This window comes from Clarias gariepinus, chromosome 8, assembly GCF_024256425.1.
Source record: "Clarias gariepinus isolate MV-2021 ecotype Netherlands chromosome 8, CGAR_prim_01v2, whole genome shotgun sequence".
Lineage (NCBI taxonomy): Eukaryota > Metazoa > Chordata > Actinopteri > Siluriformes > Clariidae > Clarias > Clarias gariepinus.
This window is the reverse complement of record NC_071107.1, coordinates 28443974-28461520: the sequence shown is the minus strand read 5'-3', so window position 1 is coordinate 28461520 and position 17547 is coordinate 28443974. Positions and strand designations below refer to the sequence as shown.

At 37.3% G+C, this 17547-nt stretch overlaps 1 protein-coding gene across 1 annotated transcript in view; it reads right to left on the bottom strand.

Moving 5' to 3' along the window:
* slc29a1a (solute carrier family 29 member 1a) overlaps positions 1-9418 on the bottom strand; it is a 29484-nt gene extending 20066 nt beyond the window's left edge. The window contains exon 1 of the mRNA XM_053501929.1: positions 9312-9418. The gene's annotated coding sequence lies outside the window, so the exon portion shown is untranslated. The remainder of the gene's footprint in view (positions 1-9311) is intronic.
* Positions 9419-17547: the final 8129 nt, after the last annotated feature.

The following is a 17547-nucleotide window of genomic DNA, read 5'->3' as shown; positions in this document are numbered from 1 at the left end:
CAAAATCTGGAACCATAAAGATGTTTGTGTGCTGCTGTGAGGTTTGAAGGAAGGGGAAAAACATGCTAAAAAAAGTGCTCTCTGCCTCATTCCTGCCTCTTTCACTGTTGTGCATGCTTTAGTTTTGTTTGCCAAACGTGTAAAGCAAATATGAATCTAATGGCTGAAACCATGGATAGTATGGTTAAGGCCGTGGCAGTGGCAGGCCGGACAACAGGCCAGAATTAAGGCGTAGTGGCCAATCATCTACGGCAGCAAATCCGGTGTAATGATCTAGTAGCTGTGGCACCCGATCAGAAATAACACCTGAAGCCCCAAAGAGCATACAAGCATACCATCTCTCCGATTTCTCCCGATACTTCAACAGATCTTCTTGCTATCTTTTATCCAGGAGGTGAGAGTCCAAGGCCTTAAGCCGAGATGCATCACCAGCAGCCCCATATTTAGCCGTCCTACCCCCTCGCATTCCGGCTCATGGGGAGGCTGCAGATGTGAACCATTCCTTGGTGAGCGACGAGTGAAAAAAATTGGGATGTGCCCAGTCAATGGTAAATCAGTTTACAGATTGTTTACGAAAGAACAATTAGTGGGTGAAAAAAATTGTGGTTTTACTTTGGAATTCTCTTTTCTACTGGAAAACAAAAACCGTTGAAACGCTGAAATAGTTTTCTCTCAGATGCATGAAGCCACATGGCCAATGACTGTAGCCTATATTCTCACCAGAGCATTATACAGCCAATTTTGTTAAGACCAAAAATGACTTTGGGGCAGCTCATCATGTGCGTCACACTGGATCAAGGCCTTAATCTGCTTCAGTTAGTATCGTACCATTTTCTTCTCAGAAACATTATAACTAAATCAAATAGAAAAGTGCTGTCTAGAGAAAAAAAAGGGAGCTTTTCCTTATTTTAGAAATCTTAAAGTGAATAATTTAATAGCTTTTTAAAATAATTTGAACATTATGCTTACATATATAGATAATACCTGTTGGACACTCAGCTGACTACAATACATCACCATATGTGCTATTATATTACTAATTTATATGTATATAAATATAACATTTACCTCATGATAATACTACTATCATGATGTAAATGTCAATTTGTTTAAATTAAGTACATTTGTACAAGTGTACAGTGTAGAATTTTTTTTGTCAAAGGTTTTATTGCTCTCAATAAACAGTATTAACTCCATTGTCACTGCCACTTTCTAATCTTCTAAAATAATACTTCCTATTCTCAGAAGCACCAGGAATAGTCTGCCTGGTGAGTTGCGGAGTCTCAAATAAGCAACTAGTAATATGAGGCTTATGATAAAGTAAGGATAGCAGGGGTCAGCAACACAACTGCTGTGTGTGGGGATAGGGAATATGATTTAGAGACACAACCGCATGTGGCTTGACATCAGATTAAAAATAGCATAGGAAACTATCAGAACTTCCAACATTCCCATCTCATATACTGTGATGCTGGTAGGACCATTTATCACTAAGAATAGCTTCAGAAGAGATCTCAGGTTACATTTTGTTTGCAGGTTTGTATTAATATTATTATTTTGTATTTCAATAACCTATTGTGTGGTTCAAGCTGAGAAACCAAAACGTGTTATTTGTTCACATGGTGATCAATAACTTTGAGTACACTGATGCTGATATTTGTATTAGGTTCAAGTCCAAGACTGCTTCTAGAGTTTCTAGGCATTTCATTCAGCTGATTTTTACTGTCGTAAGCCCATATTCTGACAGCGCACAGTTTGTAGTCTGCTTCTCTTTGATACATAGCTATTAACAGCTATAATGTCCTTTTTTTTTGGAAAGAAGCCTCCAGCTAAAAAGTTTGATATGAAAAGTGATGTCCTGATAACGTGGTGGCAGTTTGTAGTCTACTACGTAGGAAAAAAAACGCATTCAGACCCAATTAGCAGTAACAATCTATCAACAGCTGAGCTCTTGGCTGCAGTGTTTGTACATTCAGTGACCTGCTTTAAATGCTAACAAGGCTATCTTTTTCACCACAAAGCGTGGTAGGGAATAGATAACCCTTTATCTCTTCCCTCAACTCAGCAACCTCCTGAACCTGCAAAATCCAAAGAAGCATCTTGGTCACAGCTTACAAAAATATTATTTCAGCATGGTGATCAAGCATATGTAGCATTAATATGAAATAACCTGCATTAAGGGCTTATAAAATTTCACCTGACTATTTCGAAAGACTTTAGGCATAAATAGGATATAGAAGTAAATGTCTACTGTATACATTTTGCTGCTTTATGGTAGTGCGTGATCTTCCAAACCCTCCCAGATTGATATCTGTTGTTTTTCTACATTGGGTTAGTTATTAGGGTTAAAGCCGGCAACACCTCAAGCATGAGAAATTTGAGTTATCTATACATACTGTATAATAAAACTGTAAAGTTGGAATGTCTGTTCATTAAAGATATTTACGAAAAAATTAATCTGATGAAATGCAAGATGAGAATAGAGCACATTAAGATGGTTTTTGGAATTTTTGTCTGACTTTGTGCCGTATCACATAAAAACTACTGAATGAATGGGTTTTTCACAGGTGTATTTGGCCGAGCTAGAAGTAACATATCGGCTTTGATTCATTACAGTCAGCCCACTGGACGAGAAGGTATGCTACTTTAAAACTTAAAAAATAAATAATATAAAATATAAAAATAATCGACCTTGGAAGAATCATTAGTTCTTCTCAAAATTCATGAATGGCGCTGTAAATGTTTTAATACGCAATTATGAGCGTGCAATTAAATTCCACAGCTAGTACATGTTTAAAAAAAAAAGCACTTTTTAATGAAAAACTTGACAATAATTAACTAGTTCAGTTTTCTCATGTCCCACACAGGTATCTTTTTTTTTATTAAAGGCAACTAAAACACCATTACTTTCTTCTATCTACTTACTATGCAATTATTTTTAACCAATGTGATCATTTATAATTCATATATACATTCCTAAAAAGTCTGAAGTCCTAACACAGAGCTCCAGTAACACGGCAGGGTTAAACTTGGAGTGTTCTCTGCTGTTTAAAACTTTCCTGATGCAGAACAGTGCGGAATGAAAAAACAACTTAGCATGAACTCCTTCTAAGTGCCAAGAACAAGGTTGTTATGAAGCAAACTGTCACCCCATATGTACTTGGAGAACATGTTGAGAGCATTAAATACAAAACACAATGTCTTTTCTAAAGACTTTCATAAGGCAGAACAGCATGGTTAAAATTAAAGCATTCCCCTAAGCAATGAAGCAAAACTCTTGAGCAACACCCATGTTTTCTCTTGCTGTTAGCCAAAATCGAGCAAATTACCTAAAAATAAATAAATAAATAAATAGTGGGGTACAAATGATTAGCTATATCATATTACACTTGTGCTTTATTACTTAAAATCTTCAGTTCTAATCTTGCTGATGCACGAATTGCCACACAAAATAATTATGATACATAACTGAATCGATACTCCCCCCAATCACTAATAGAATACAATAAAAAGAATTGTTTAATCATCCGGAGTTTGTGAGTTTGACTACTGGGTGATGGCAACACCTACAGGTATAAGTAGACAGAAGTCCAGAGAGCAGATTGGCCGTGGGATGGCATACCCACACTCACAGGTCAAACATGGTGACATCAGCCAACCATATACGTCCCCAAGTTCACACAAGCAAAAAAGATGAGGGTCCGATTTCATTTGAGTGTATTGGCTGCCATCACGTATCTTGAAGGAAGCATGTGATCGTCTTCTCCCTCCCTGCTTGGTAGTTACTGTACCACCTTCAAAGGAAAGTGCTCCAACAACATAGGAATCATATAAACCATTAAACCTCAGCACAAGTTTATTTGTATGGGCTGAGAACATCCATTTGGTTACAGGTACAATTTAGAACATGTGATTAGGTTTATATGGATGTCCTGTCAATCATTTTATAGACATTCTCTCAATACCATTTACTCCATCCACATCTCAGTCTGAAATCAGTAAGCACTCAGAGCAGCCAGATATTTCTCGCTTACTCACTCATCGTTTATACTGCTATGTCCTGTATACAAGGTTGTGGAGGGAGGGGCCTGGAGTCTTTCCCAGGAGACTTGAGGCACGCACAAGGCGTCCAATCCATTGCTGGCTATGGGCAATTTTGGGAATGCCAATTTATATCCCAATAATCCCAATATATACATCTTTAGTCTCTCAGAGGAAACCAGAGTATCCGGAAAAAAATCCACCAAGCACGGGGAGAACATGCAAACTCCATGCACACAGACCCAGAGGCAGGAATCGAAAGCGGACCCTGGTTCATGGCGACATTGCTAACACTACGCCATCGTATTGCCCCAGATATTTCTGTGAGCAGAAAATATTTTATTAAACTTGAATAAACCATAATAAAAATAATGAAATACACAGAGCTTTTCCATTATGGAGTAATTTATCATTAATGAAGCTGCATGCAGAACTAATGGTATATCTTCTGAATGGCATGCTTTTTCTGAAATTACATTTATATTCTTTGATATCTGGATGTGATATCTGGATCTGGGCCCATTCTGTTGCATAATACAAATCCAAGCTGCCACTATAGGTAATCAGCTAAATGGTCTTGATACCAGTAAATGAAATTAGGCTTTAACTATCCTTTTTGAGTATACTAGAGTATATCAGTTCTCACTGTATAAAAGGAGACTGCATGAAACCTGTGCTATTTAGAATAAATCACATAGTATCTTGGTGCAATGTGGCTGGCGTGGTGCAACGTGCCAAGCATAAGACAGTATTATGTGCCTTGGCACAGATTTGAAGTCTCTGCAACTGTTAAGGAGGAACAATTCATTATTCTTTTAATTCATTCAAAATATCCTCTCTACAAGTGTTTTATAAAAGGAGTGGTATAAGCAAACAAAAATCGTTTCTCTCGTGTACAACTGGATTGAGATCTGGTTACTGTGAATGCCATTGTAAATTATTTACATCAATTTTCATACACATTATGCCTATTAGCCAGATGGTGAAACTAGCATCCTGAAGGGGGGACACTCCCATCAGGATGCAAATGTTTTACCACAGTATAAAGAGTTTTACCCTTTTAAAGAGAAGAAGATAAAAACTATGCCAGAGCAAGACAGAACCACTGTGTATGCAATATATTACAGTGTTTAGAATATACAATACAAATATATAATATAATATAAACAATATAAACCCATACCATGCAGCCATTGCATTAGCACTCTGTGGAACGAGATTTTATCTAAGAAAGAGGTACAGAAAGTGTCACAACAGGAGAAAATCCTTCAGTGTTTTCAATTCCCTATCGATAGTGTGTGCGAAAGTAGATGTTCTTGCTGAGGTAGGTAAAAGAGTGAAAGTAATTCATCATATTAATTATAATTCTAACTTCTCATTGAGCTTTTTCCATGTCACCTTAACCTCTGGCCTGCACATTAGGAATAAATTGATAAAGTGGTACATTTACATCTGAAATTAAAATTTTTGTAATGATGGCCATGGCTTAAAGCACTATATAAACAATTGATCATGTCAATGTTGGACATTATATCTCAAAATTCTAATTGACTAGGCTCTGGTCGTCGCCACAGTTAATGCATAAATTGGCAAATGGGCGGGACAAACGTCACCTGGCTGTTGTGTGGAACACACCTACCTAACTCGGGTATCACCCACAAATTCGAAAGCCTAGCTTTAGCTTAACTAAAATGCTAAGGTGTCTAATGTTAATTTATACGTAAACGCATTTGATTGCACTCAGTCATTTATAACTTACACATTGTCCTGGGTCAAGTCCTACAATTCTTGTGGCAAGTTACAATTTTAATAAGCTAGATAGCTAAAGTGATGCATAGCGGACAGCTAGCGATATGATGCCTGCATTACAGCGGTCAGTTAACCTGGCCACACACCCCCAATTATTTATACCTTTATGCCTTAATATACTTTTCACTGATAAGTTACATAAACATTCACTACTGTACAGTTGTCAAACTGGAAATCTAACTATGGAGATCTAAACCATTTTTGCACTATACTGTAAATCTGTTTATTTCTGTAGTAAAGCTAAACATTTTAAAATGGGGGACTATGTGGATCGACTTCATTTTTCAAAATTGGAGGTTATTATTTTAGACCTTGACTAAATCTCACAATTTAGGCATATTTCAAATTGACTTCTTAAACTTCTGACTTATCTCAAAGAGTAAGTCTGCTTATAAAGTCTGACTCAGATTTCCCTTACACCTCAACTATTCAAATTACTCTCAGACTGACTCATCTCAATATTCTGACCAATTAACACAAGTTTGGACCGAACTAGAAAAACAAAATGAGAAAATTATGATCAACATTCTGAAATAAGTCTGAATTTATATGATTTATCCTGAAGCCTTCACGTTAATACAAGTTCAAACATTAGTGCAAGTTAAACTGAGATAAAGGAGTGAGATAATGAAATGTCAGTTTTTTTAAACTTGTTAAGTTGGCTTGAGAAAGCCAACTTACTGATATCCGACTTAAACTTATTATTATTCTGAGACTAAAATTTGACTTATAATGACTTATAATGGGGATTTTAGCGAATTATAACTGGTCCCGCACCGTTCATCGTAAACCAACAAATGAGGTGTCAAACCGTGCGCCTAATTAACCACCCACAGACTTAACACTGAGAACAACTTTGACCGAGTCCCATGAGTGAGGTGTCAAACCGTGCGCCTTATTCGGAAAAGGGGTGCCGTGACTCTTCTAAGGGGTGGGTGGTTGATTGCCCCTGCCCTGCGGGGGCAATTAACCCCCCACAGACTTAACATTGAGACTAACTTTGCCCGAGTGCCATGAGTGAGGTGTCAAACCGTGCGCCTTTTTCGGTAATGGTGTGCTATGACTTTTGGTAGGGATCCGTCGCACGGTTTTCCCGAAATTCCCAAATAACCACCCCATTTTCCCCTATTCATTTCAATGGGAAATGGCCCGAAAAAGGGTGAAAACATGGGTCACTTTGAAAGCTTACCGTTCGGCCATAATTTGTCGTAGAAACATCATTTAAAGTTTAAACGGGTCACAAGACTTTGGACTTTTACGGATTGGGTCCATGTTTTGATAACTTTCACGGTTGCTTCACGAGAGCAGTTTAAGTTTGATGAAAATTTTGATTTTTCACCATGCGTGCCACTGTCAACTGCCATATTCACAGAGTGTGAATCGGAGGGTGTCTTTACACTGTCACCACGTCAATATAATACACTCTACGGGCATGAGGATTCAAGGATGAGGATCCTGCCACTCACGGTGAAAGAATTTTTGCGATCGGACCTACGGTTCTCGGTTGGGAAGCGTTTGTTTGAGAGCTTAATTATTACAGTTTGCGGTTCTCTGTGTCTGTCACAGAAAAGTGTGCGTGCGCATGCACGACCCATCCCCCACACCACCGACTTGCTAATGCCAATTAGACTCAATCAAACTTCTCTTCTATGTACTATTTCTAACCCATTCAAACTCATCTATCTATCTATCTATCTGTAATCTGATTATTTCTATCTATAGACTTCCCTTCTATGTACTATTTCTAACACATTTTAACTTATTCAAACTTATCTAACTTTTCTAATCTATCTATCATCTGACTATTTTAACTAATCTATCTATCTATCTATCTATCTATCTATCTATCATCTGACTATTTCTAACTAACTAATATTTGCACACACAGCACAGTATATTTCAATTTGTACAGTAGATTTCTATTTTTGCACATCATATTTCTATTTCTATTTTTATTTTTAGTTCTATTTTTTTCCTAGCACATTTCTATTTTTATTTTTATTTCTATTTTTCCTAGTTTAATTTAATTTTTTATTTAATTTCTATCGTATTTCTTTTATTCATATTTATTTCTTATTTGTAAACTTTAATTCTCTTCTAGGGTCAATGGCAGCCGTATAATGCATTTTACTACATTTCGTACTGTGTATGTTTGTGTATGTGACAAATAAAATTTGAATTTGAATTTAATCTATTTATCTATCTATCTATCTATCTATCTGTAATCTGACTATTTCTATCTATCTATAGACTCAATCATGAATCTATCTATCTATCAATCTATATATCTGTAACTGTCTATCTGTCTGACACTATCTATCTTTCTGTCTTTTAAACCTTTTAAACTTAAACTGTTTTAACTTTTTTAACTTCTTAAACTATTTTAAACTTTTCACACTTTTAAACTTCCATCTCCGGCTTTCTCAAGCCAACTTAAAGTTTGTCTAAACAAACTTTTTTATCTAGTTATTTTTGAAAGCATACTTCAAAGACAAACATCATGCTGTGTTCCATTTTACTGTTCTACCTGGTGGAAAAGAATGAGTGTGTTTTGATAACACTGATTGCTTACATTAAAAAAAAAAATCAATAGTTTTCTGATTAGGTTGTTAGTTCTATATTTACAGATTTCCTCCTTTTTGTCTGTGTCCTTGACGGGTGATCTTTGGACCAGCTTATACTCACAGTCCTTTGTGAGTCCACTTCTACTGTTAAGGGCTATCATCGCTGCTATTTAGATATGAACCATGACAAGTGATTATTAAGGTCAGTCTGATTAGATGAACTTCACACAGCATTAAACCTTAAACCGAGCTAAACTTCAGAACTCTCGCACGTGACGGTGGAATGAGAACTCGCGCCCAGTCTGACCGCGCAGGTCCTCTGATACAGAACAGCTTCACTAATAAATAAAGGTGGCAAATGTTCTCGGTCTCAAACATCGCTGGCTTTCTTATTCAGACGTGATCATGAACACGATCGCACGCATGCAACATCCTGTTTCCACGTGTTCTATCTGTAGTCTGTTTCCCCTCAAACTTACAAAAAAAATAGATAATTATATCTCTGTACACAAACTGGTATTGATTTTGACTTTTGTAATGTCTGTGGGTGCGTTTAATTTTACACAACCACTAACTTAAACTTTTTTTTTTTAAAGCGCGCTTTTTTGTGTGTGTAATGGCGAATTATAGTTATAATAATATATAGCTATATAATTTTATATAGCTCAATTTTATAGCCACCGGCTATTTATTTGTTAAATAAATAAACAGAATCAATATTTGAGAAATCCCGCACAAGTTAGAAGCTCACAGACAGCGCGAGACTGGACTAAATGCCATGAGGAAAAAACATGTTAGGTCTCACTGAAAGAAGAAAAGCAGATAGAGAAATATCCGATACAAAAAAAAAAAAAACACACACACATTTGTTTTGTGTCTAGCGGTGTTTCAATTTACCTTTTCGGTGGAGTGACGACTACCCTGTCCCCTCGGGCTCAGCTCCCTCCAGAAGAAGGGCGAACACACACGCGGGCAACACACAAAGCCCCACGTGCTGCGTCTAGTAGTGACGCCATCGGGCTGCGCAAAAAAAAAAAAAAAAAAAACCCATCCCACTACTTAGTCATAGCCACCTCTTTATAGTGCCTGGTTTGGTGATTGGGTTTCTTGGTCAGAGGGTCCCTCAACCACTGCAGTTTCTCAGTTAAACATCTTGCTTTACCTCATAACACACTCACTGTTTATAGTCATGTTTATTTATTTATTCATCTACGCATCATATGTCTTTATTGACTTGCACTACATCAGTCTTGCACCATTCACTTTTGCACTGCAATGTCTATAACTCTTCATTTTTGGTATTCTCTACAATTCTCTTAGTATTTCCTGTTTTCATCTCCCAGTTATTTTTTCCATTTGACCACATGATTGACAGTCTGTAATTGCCACTACATTTAATTTTAAAAAGTTTATTGTCTATTACGTTACTATCCTTGCTACTATCTATCTATCTATCTATCTATCTATCTATCTATCTATCCTATCCTATCCCTGGAGACGCGCCAATCTATTGCAGGCACACAAGCACACACTCATTCACACACTATGGGCAATTTTGGAACGCCAAATAGCCTAATCTGCCTATGTCTTTGAACTGTGGGAGGAAACCGGCGTACCTGAAGGTAACCAACCAAGCACCAGGAGAACATGCAAATTCGACACACAGACCCTGGCCAGAAATCAAACCCTGAAGGTGCAGAGATCACAGTGCTAACCACTGCGCCACCATGCTGCCTGTATTGAATTTAGTATTTAACAAAAATTCTACTTGGTCAACCACCTAGCTTTATTCATTTATTTATTAATTCATTCATTTTCTATATTGCTTATTGTGTACAGGGATGCAGTGGCCTGAAGCCTATCCCTGGAGACTTAGGTGGGGCACCAGGTGGTATATAACCTGGACAGGGTGCCAATCTATTGAAGGGCACACACACATACACACATTACCGGCAATTTGGAAACACCAAATAGTAACTAATATGCATGTATTTGGACCAAGCACATGAAGAACCTGCAAACTCCCCACTCCACACACTCAAAAACACAATTGAACCATTGTCTCTGCAGTCTCGTCCCTACCTTGAATGTAAAATCTGGAAACTTCAGGAAAGTTCCATTCAGTTTATGGTTTCATTCAGTTAAATAGCAGGTTTAAATACTGATATAAACACACACAGCAACCATAGAAATTTTTAGTTTAGATCCAAAATATCTTTTAGGTGATAATGACCAAAAAACCCTCATTGATACACCATAAGGAAGAAACCATTAAAGGAACCAACAGTAAAAAAAAGTATTGTAGATTGTTTTCATTTGGTTTCCATGGCAGCATCTATTTACAGTATTTATGAGCTGAGGTACTCAATGTTTTTGGGGTAGTTGACCAATTATTATGCCTCTTTTTTTTGTTATTTTTTTTTTTATTATAAAACCACTATCATGACAAAAACTTGTAAAATATAAAGATGATCAGTTATGTCTTAGGACTGTTTGTGGGTGACTTAGGGCTTCTTGTAAACATAGATACCATGTTTTCTGCCATGTACAGTACCAGTATTCCAAGATATCCAAATGTAGGTTGAATTCTTTCAACAACATGACGAGGCAAACGACCAAAGATTTTCAAAATTGTATAAACTGACTTCAGTGTAAAACTCCAGTTTTTAACGTATTTTGATCTCAAGAAAGAATTCCACATGCACAAGCCTAAGAGTATAAAGGAGCTTAAATGTTCTACATGGAAGTATGGACCAAGGTCTCTCCTCTGACAGTGTGTACCCGTCTTTGCCAAACATTACAGGAAAAGCTTCAGGGTTGTGTAATGACAGGCCTGGGTTTGTCCCAGTTTGGCTTATCCATGATTTGATGGATGATCTGATGCACACCAGGGCATGAAACTATGGTGCATACTGTACAAGGAATTGCTAGAAAACTGTATCAAACATTTGGATTGTTGGTTTAGTGAGGTCAAAAACTGCCTTTCAGATAATATTTGCATGAGTGTAAAAAAAAAAAATATTAGTGTACGATCGGTACACTTATCCACTTGGATTGTTAATTTCTGTGTCATGTTTACACCAAATGTGGATCTTTACTAAAGCCATACCATACACTAGTACAGTAGGGCTGCAGGCTATAGGTAATGTTTTGTTTACAATATGGGATTAAGCTGCAAAATATAGTATGGATGTCATAATTTTTCTATGTAAAAACCACAAAAAATACTTTGTGCACATTCACATGCACCACACTCATCCAGTATAATTTGAATTAACATGGCAGTATGTACTTGGTGTAGATCATGCTTAAAAGATTTCCATTATAAATATTTAGGATAGGATAGTTCAGTTTTTTTTTAGGTTAGAGATATGTTAATTTTATTTTACATTATTCCACAGTTAATCTACAGTACTTACATAATATGAGTTATGAATGTAAATCTTTTCTGTGACCCATCTGCATCTTTATCTTAACCCCAACATTAAGAACATGCTCGTTAGAGGAAGGAAAATTATGCATGCTTAGTCAGCCTATGAATCATCCAAAGTAGGAACGGTTTTAGAGAGAAGGAACAACCTAGTATTTGTATGTTCTATTGCTCATATTGTTGATCATCGCTGGTCTATGATATTGGCCAAGAAACTTCCCACTCAAGCAGGTCTGGACACAGAAGATTCTCTTGGGAATAAATGGGATGCTAGTCTTACCTGGACTGACCATTTTAAGGTTTGAAGAATAGAGCGTATGCATTACTTGCCACATCCTATGCTAGTATTACATCTGAGATTGAGCACAAGTTTCAATCACAACTTTAGTAAAACAGTATCCAAACACAAAATAGTTTTGGTTTAAGATTTAAGCCATGAGTTTTGCCTGTGAAGATGGAATTTTTGTTAAAAAGGAGACCCCAATATGAGAAACAGAGAACTATCCTTGGGAGAAAAGAAAGCAGCTTTAAAACTGACAGAAGAGAAAAATCGATCTGATCCATTGCACACGCATTGGCAGAGCCCACACAACAATTTGCAATGTCCTAAAAAGGGGAAACCACTGGTGTAGTAAGAACCAGATGTGGAGCCGTTTGCTCAAGGAAAACAGCAGCGGAGGATGGTGGAAACATTGTGAAAGCTATGAAAAAAGCAACAGTCAATGACATCACCAACAACCTCCACAGAGCAGGGGTGAAAGCAATGCAATCCACCATTTGAAGAAAACCTTGAAAGCAAAAATATAGAGGCCATGACTACATGATGCAAAGCACTCATCAGCAGTAAGAATCAGAAAGAAATTTCTAGAGAAATAGGGATGAGCACAATAAGAACAATAGTTCTGAAATAAAAGCGAATCAATAGTCAAATTAAAAAAGGGACAAAGGGTGAGGCAAAATAAGATCTGCTCATGATTAAAAACATACAAGCTTTGCTAAGTCAGTGTTTGAGCTTGCATGGCTTCTTTTGAAACAGGTTCACTGGACCTATTCTATTTGAGTATGGATTTTCCCTGGAATGGATTTTCACAAAAGGAGACTGAATGAATGTTGTTACAGTACATCTGAAAAGCTGGCCTCCCAAGAACTCATTCAATAGCGCAGACATGTGGAGATCACGTTTGCAACATTTAAATGTTTTGCTGTGGATTCTCATCATCATACATGAGGTCTTCTGTAAATGTAAATGTTGCCTTTATTCACTGGAAATTTCATTCCAAGTACTGGTTTCTCTTGAATTATGCTCATACTTTTGTGTTCCCTAATGCTGGTAGAAAGAACAAGCAATAAATTAGATAATTAATAAGTTCTTGGTCTTCAATAATTATTTCTATATACAGTGTGTGTATATAGCTAAGAACCCAGTCCAGAAAAGTCGTAAAATACTGTGCAATAGTTCCCATTGTACACTGAACCTAAAACTGCTCCAATATAGTTTCCATACTGTAGGTCCACTCATGGCTCTAAAACAGTCACAGTTATGGGTGCGAAAGGTATTCTATTCAACATTAAATCTCATTCATAATTTCATTATAATCAAGTATACTGTACTGACTGTAGATTCTGTGTATAGAGTCGCTCTCTGTGTTTCGTAGTGCAACTTAAATGTTAAGCGTGACTGCAATTAACAGAGCCCAGTCAACCCTTTAATGCATTCTGCCAGTATCTTTTATAAAGTAACTTGGGTCAGGCACTGTGCAGAAAATGGTGCTTTTTTATGGAGTTGTTTTCATATTTTTATCCATCCGATCCACCCAGCACAAGCAAAATCTACAACAATCATTAAATGATGTGGCATCTGAAAGGGACAACTGAGACTAGTATGACATGAAAAATGGAGTGTACATGTTATATCTCAATGTCCTGACTGTACTGTACAATAGAAGATTGAGGGGGAGAAAAAAACAGGCGATTGTATTCTCGCACATGCCACCCTCAAGCTAAATGGAGTTTGGACATAAGCTCTGTTCCCAGTTCTGTGCATCTGTGAAAGCCACGTGCAAGAAGTACTTTGTTTGTTATATCTATGATCGTTATTTTATCATGTCATGGTATATCACGTCTATCATGTGCAAGTCTGCACTGGATTCTAGACTGTGCCAAGTTTTGATGTCTAGGCGTAAGTAGCACTTCTCACAATAGAGAAACTAAACATGGCAAACCATTCCACATACAGTGCCATGAAAAAGTATTTGTCCCCTTCCTGATTTTTATGATTTGTTTTTGCATATTTGTCACACTTCACTGTCTATATATATCCTTGTACCATCTTCATATGAGAACTATTAGGTATAATTTTCTTTTTATAAACTTCTTCCTGGTTAAAAACATTGATTACATAATCATGATTTAATTTATTAAGGGACTAAAAAAAGCTGTCCAGACCTACTGGCCCCAATTGAAAAAGTAAATGACCCCTTGCTAAATGTTTAATGAACTGTGATTTTTGAAAAGCTGAGGTAAATTCCACCCACACACAGGCATGATTACTGCCAGACATGTTGAATCAAGAAATCATTTAAATAGACCCCCTTCCCACAAAGTGAAACATGCTAAAAGATCTAAAAAAATTACTCTTGGAGTAATCTTGGAGTAATTTTGGTGGCCGGCCTACCAAAATTACTCCAAAAGCACAACGATGACACATTCAGGTGATCTTAAATGAACCCAGAACAACATCTAAAGAACTGCAGACCTCACTTACCTCAGTTAAGGTCAGTGTTCATGATTCAACAATAATAAAGAGACTGGGCCAAAATTACATCCATGGGAGAGTTAAGGCGAAAGCCACTGCTGACCAAAAAGAACACAAAGGCTTGGGACTGGACTGAAATCTGATTAAGATCCTTAAACAGGGTTTTCATTATTAAAAACCCTCCAGCGTAGAACAATTCTGCATAGAAGAGAGGGACAAAATTCCTCCATAGCGATCTTAAAGACTCATTGCCAGTTGTTGTAAATGCTTGATTGCAGTTGGTGGTTAACTGGTTCTTGGTAATAAATTTTTGGCGTAAACAATTTTTCACATAGTGCCAGACATGTTTGGACAGCTTTCTCTCTTAATAAATAAAATCATCATTTTAAAACTGTGTTTTGTATTTGACTGTGTTTTGTTGGTTGTCTTTGAGTAATATTTGTTTGATGATCTTGATCATTTAAAAAAAACAGGATGGGACACGGCACTGTAAATAGTGGCTTTCTTGGATCAGTAAATGTGTCCGTGATTACATTTACATTTAAGCATTTGGCAGATGCCCTTATCCAGAGCGACTTACATTTTATCTCATTATACATCTGAGCAGTTGAGGCCAAATCCACACTATGGAGAGATGTTATAAGGCAACAAATTATTTGCCTGTACAATTCGCTTTTGGCCTGTCAACACAAATAAGCATTTCTATAAACAGCTTTTAAGCATGAGTGGCTTCTATCACAATCTGAGAGTGCTTTTTTTTATAGCTAAATTGGTTATCATAAGAGCAGCACGGTGGTGTAGTGGTTAGCATTGTCGCCTTGCACCTCCAGGGTCCGGGTTTGATTCCCGGCCAGGCTCGATTTCTGTCTCTGTGTGCATGGAGTTTGCATGTTCTCTACGTGTTTGGTGGGTTTCCTCTGGGGTACTCTGGTTTCCTCCCACAGTCCAAAGAGACGTTCCCAAATTGTCTGTGGTGTGTGAATGAGGGTTTCCTCCCACAGTCCAAAGAGACGTTCCCAAATTGTCTGTGGTGTGTGAATGAGGGTGTGTGTGCCCTGTGATGGATTGGCACCCTGTCCAGGGTATACCCCGCCTCGTGCCCTAAGTCTCCTGGGATAGGCTCCAGGCCCCCCGCAGGGATAAAGCGGTATAAATGAGTGAGTGAGTAGTCATCTCAAGCCCTAGCTTTTACTAGGTGTTGCATAACAAAAACCCTAAACCTCATTTTATGCTAAAGCATCTGGGTTGGTTTTGCATGCCAAGTAGACTTTTTTTTTCTAAAAAGAATAAGGATAATATGGTGTGATGCAATATACTATATGGAACTTTTAATAAAACTAGAAATCCCAAAATATCTTGCATTCCCCTGACTCAGACTCAGTTAGTCTGAGCCCTAAGACACATATTTTAAAACTGCTGTCTACCTCTACACCACAAAAATTGCCCCTTTTTATTCCAAATTTGGCTGAAGTTTTATTTTTCCTATGGTTTTGGCTATAAACCAGTGGCTTCACAGAGTTTCAACTTGCTGTTTGCTTTACAGGCAGGCCTCCGCGTACCCACCTCCACCCTGTCTAGTCTAAAATCAACCCACTGTGGTTTGTGAGAGACTGTCTGTAGGATGCCCTTGAAAATAACACAAACACACAAAAACACAGAGCTGGAAAGACGGAGTGGGGAGAAAGTGAAGGACAGTGTGAGAAAGGCATTTCCCAGAAAGAAACAAATGTCTACAACATTCATTTTTGTCTCAACAATGTAGCATTATTCCATGAAACAAAGAAACATGGCATGACATTTTACACTTTAAACATTACAAAATTATTTTTTTTTTAATACAAATTTTAAATAACATACCCTCTCACACAAAGGCCCACCAGACATTGTGATTATCATTGTGGTCAAACGGCTCAAGTTTTGTTTTATCTGACATAAATGAATGTAGCAAAATAAACAAGTTTATCATAATGTACATTGACATGTCATCAAAGCTGAGTTTAACTGCTCAATAAAACAATTGTAAATATGGCACATGGGATATTAGGCCTCATTTCAGTCGCAATTAAATCATAAACACACCCATCCCTGTTTATTATGTGGATGTTGTGCTTGCAGTATTCATACTTTTATACCCTTATATATTACCCAGCCACTGAGATGCGGGACATAATTACTGCCAGCCTCAAGCCTGCAGAAATCCAAGAAACCACAAGAAAGGAAATAAGCCCAAGGATAAAAAGGCGGGATTACATCCGACAGGAATATGCCTTTATTTGACACAAGGTAAAGCATATTTACCCAAAAACTTATAATCGAAATCTTTTGGCAATTTTGGGACAAGTGTTAGTTACTGTTAGCAAAAAATTTAAAACTTTCTATTGTAGAATCACACAAAACATAAGTTTGTTTTAAAGCTATTAAGTCACATAATGAACAAAAAAAGTTGGTACAGTTGACTGTTTACCAATGTGGAACATCACCACTTCAGTTGCTAACACTTGTTAAGCATTTTGACACTGAAAACACCAGTTGCTAAAGTTTATCTGTTGAGAGTTTCACCTATTCGTCCATTATTCAGGTCTTCAGCTGTGCAATTGTATGGGGTCCTCATTGCCATATGTTGCACTTTATAATGTACCACACATTCTCTGTTGGAGCTGGCAGGCCAGTCTAGCACCCGTACTCTGTGTTTAGCAGCCATGCATGTATACTCTGCATGTTGGTGTTGTCCTGCTGGAAAAACAGGAATATAAAAAAAAAAAACCATGGAATTTGGATGTCAACATACATATGTTGCTTCAAAATGAACATATTTTTTCTGTGTTAATGGTGCCCTTACAGATATGCAGTTTGCCCATGCCACAGCACTGGCGCACCTCAATACCATGACTGAAGCTTGGCTTTTAGACCTGATGCTGGTAACGGCTTGGAGGGTCTTTTGCCTCTTT